This window comes from Lytechinus variegatus, chromosome 1, assembly GCF_018143015.1.
Source record: "Lytechinus variegatus isolate NC3 chromosome 1, Lvar_3.0, whole genome shotgun sequence".
Classification (NCBI taxonomy): Eukaryota; Metazoa; Echinodermata; class Echinoidea; order Temnopleuroida; family Toxopneustidae; genus Lytechinus; species Lytechinus variegatus.
The window spans coordinates 8,588,848-8,592,857 of record NC_054740.1 but is presented as its reverse complement, the minus strand read 5'-3'; positions in this window follow the sequence as shown (position 1 = coordinate 8,592,857).

Here is a 4,010-nt window from a genome sequence, read left to right as displayed (position 1 = left end):
CAAACCAGCTTGTTATTGTATCGAGTTTGCATTAAAATAAATTTCATCTCGAATAAAATTGCTGCCATCCCTTAACTTAACCATTTGCCATTTCATTCATATTTAAATGATTATATTGAGTATATATATAAACCCCTCCAAAAAAGTTTTGCAACTCAGTTTTTGGGGATGATATCTTTTTGGTTGATGAAGTATAAAATATGAAACTGGTATCATTGGAAAGCTGTATTCTTCCTCTTTACAATGACATGCCATTTGCTGTGATTATGTAATCATGGAATATGCAGTCACCCTGAACATTGAGAAAAGTCAGAAGTGAAATGTTGCAGGATGCACTGATTTCTAACAAGAGTCTCAATTTCTATAGAATTTCCACCATGGAGGTAACAGTGAATGCACGAAGCATCCTCGAAACATTGGAAATTCGCTATTGGAAACGACGCATTTCATTTATAACATTGCTGCGTATTGCATGTCTGTGTATTTTACGATAACATTAGCATTACAAATGACACATGATTGTAAAGAAGAATAATCATGCTTTCTAAAGATATCACTTTTACACATGATGATGGCACACTAAGAAATTTATTAGCACTCAAACTTGCAGTTTGAGTTGCAGAAATCAAACATGACATGGCAACGAATTTTGCAACATTTAAATTTTTACATTGCTGCATATTATCATGTCTGTGTATTTCATGATAACACTAGCATTACAAATGACACATGATCGTAAAGAGGAATAAGCATACTTTCCAATGATACCACTTTTACATATGATGATGACACACTAAGAAATTTATTAGCACTCAAACTTGAGTTGCAGAACTTTTTTGAGGGGTTTATATATATATAAATATATATACTCATGTAATACTCATTTTTCTCATTTTAAACTATAAAACTAAAGCATAAAACGTTAAAATGATATACTAGTACGCACAAGTTAATCATCTATAGACAAAAAAGTCCTTTGCATCGACTAAACACTGACAACACGTTACATTACAATAATTCTTAGTAAGAATATGAGAGCAGCTTCCATACCGCTCCTGAAATATATAGCTTCATTTTAGGTTCTACTTTATTTTGTTTTTTATTTTTCACAAATTTAAAGGTCAAGTGCACGCCAGAAAATCCAACAAACATACCACTGAAAATTTTATCCAACTTGCATGTAAAATAGGAAAGTTCTGACATTTTAAAGTTCCGCTTATTTTTCACAAAAAAGCTATATGCAACATTTAGTGTCATGCAAATGAGATAGTTGATGATGTCCATCACTCGCTATTTCTCCTGTTTTTTATTGTTTGAATTGTACAATATTCATTTTTTTACAAATTTAACAATTAAGGACCAACTTGACTGAACCACGAAATGTTTAAAACAAAATTCACTGATGAATAAAACTCCCTTCACATGACAGAGAGGAGATAATTAGAATATTTCATATTTCATAAATAAATACAAAAGAAATAGTGATGGTGTCAACAGTCGCCTCATTTGCATACCGACCGGGATGTGCATATAACTGTTTTGTGATAATAAGCAAAATTAAAAAAATGTCACGACTTTCTTATTTTACATTCGATTTTGAGTAAATTTTCAGTGTGATTCTTGTTGGATTTTATTCGAAGCAACTTGTGGAAGTGGACTTCTCCTTTAAAGATGCAATAGAAAGAACAGTTTTCCTTCAAATTTTAGGTGGGGGTAGATGGAAGCAGAAAGGCGATGTCCATTCGCAAACATGTTTGTTTCAAATAACCAAAGTAATGGAGAATATAACTAGTTGTTGGACACGTAAAAGATTGACCAAAATGATTATCGAATTTGACTACCTTTTAATAAAGAGAATAAGAATAAAGAGTTAATAGTGAGCAAGGGCGGGGCGCGAATTTGCTTGAATCTTTATATAGCAAAACGGCCACGCCAACGAAACCGACTTGGAACTGATCAATGGCCTATAATTGGCACAAACAAAATCTAATTTTAATTATTGGCTTTTCTGAGCATGGGTTTAGTTTTACCTGTGTGACTACTGACTAGCATAATTATGCTGAGTCACACAATAATAACCGACTCCTAGGCTCCGTAAAACAAAAATTTGCAATCAATCGGTAAATACCAATGACCAATCAAGATCATCGGTACATACATACTCTGATCGGGACCCAATCAGTGCGGTTGTTTCATATTTGCAATTCATCGCTAACTTTTATGTTACCGAGCCCAGAGCAATGAAAGCTATTTCAAGTGGCATATCATCAATCGTTTTTTTTTTGGTATGACTGTAGGCCTACCATTAGACTCGCCTCACCTTCTCTGGGATTAGTATACAAACATTAAATCAAATCAAAACAAAAAGTAAACAAAATAATGTGTTGACGTTATAATCTGTCATAATAATTTTATCAGATCAAGTTGGAATAACAATTCTCAATCGTGGGATACATTTATTCAACTTCAGTGTAGTGATGAATAATTTAGATTTTGACATTTACAGTTTGAAATGTATAGTCTGCATGTGTCCGATTTACAAGTTAAATTCGACACTAATCTATGCAAGCGGGTAATTTTCATAACTTGTAATGTGGTAATCATCATCGTCTTCAGCACCACCATGCTTAGACGCATCCAACCTAATTGATCTCATGTCCATGTATCCGTGGTCGCTATCATCATCGACATCAACCACGCTATCGGAAGGCGCAGGCCGCCCTTCCTTCTTCCGAGGGTTTCGATAGATGGAAGGTTGCGATTTGGGGGCGGTTTGAATTTCTTGAGATGCTGCCATTTTACCGACGTTTTGATGACGAGATGAAGTATTAAGGGGGTGGTAATTCGCTGAAGGGGTCCTCGATAGCTTATTCTTGCTCTGGAGAGCTATCTCCCTTTGCCGCTTTAAACTTTCGATTTTCCGTTTATACCGCACACACGTCACAATCAAAGTTAGGAATAAGATAATGACAAGTACACTGAGAAAAGAAATGACCGTAAGCATGATGCGCTCTTCGACATCAATTATCGGCTCCCCTTCTATTGTTTCGATCACTGTGTAAGCCAATGACAGTGATGATGATGATGAAGATAATGATGATGACGGAGCGGACTCATGACCGGGAGAGACATATTCGGTTAGGTTATTTGCGGTAGACATTTCCCATGTTGACACGTCAGGCATACTTGTATCATCTGTCCGCGACGACGAAGACGTCATGGTAGATTCTTGTAGTCTTCTTGTTGAATTTGAATCTGCGAATTTATACAAGGGAAAGAAAAAAAATCACACAAACATTAGGGCAGTAGAGAGAGAGGATAATAAATAAATAAAAAGAACAACAGTATAGCAATAATAAGATAATGATGAAAATAATAATGATAATAATTCAATTCAATTTAATTATGGTTTATTTCGTATGAAAAACAACGCATGCTATACCCAGCCAAATGGCTGACATTTTTTTGCATTTTATCCGGGCAAAATTTGGAACACCTCTTAATGAGATTGAGACATTTTTCCTTTTCGGTAGCCATTTATTACAGAGAGGGTTTTTTGATAAGAGATTTAGCAAACTCCATACATAATTTTTTTCGTCTTTTTTCTAGACATTCTAATCCACATTTTGTTATTGCATTTGCATAGTCTATATAATCTAAACCAATAAATATTTTACAAACTATTTTTTGGTATTTTTTCCCCAATCCTTTACTTGTGTAGAAGTTAGTGGTCCATTGAATACCAGTAAATACTCAAATATTGGAAGAAAATATCCATGTAAATTTGAACAAGGTTTGACATATGGAGTTTGTATTGATTGGCAAGCCTGTACATGATTTTTTGTTGCTCCTTTTTATCATATCTGAAATGTGTTTATCCCATTTCAAGTTTCACTGAAAATAAACACCAAGTATTTAAAAAAAAATGCATATTGCATAGAAGTGTCACCAATATGCAATATATTATATAATGGTGGATATTTAGAAAACTCTGATTAAATTGCATTTAT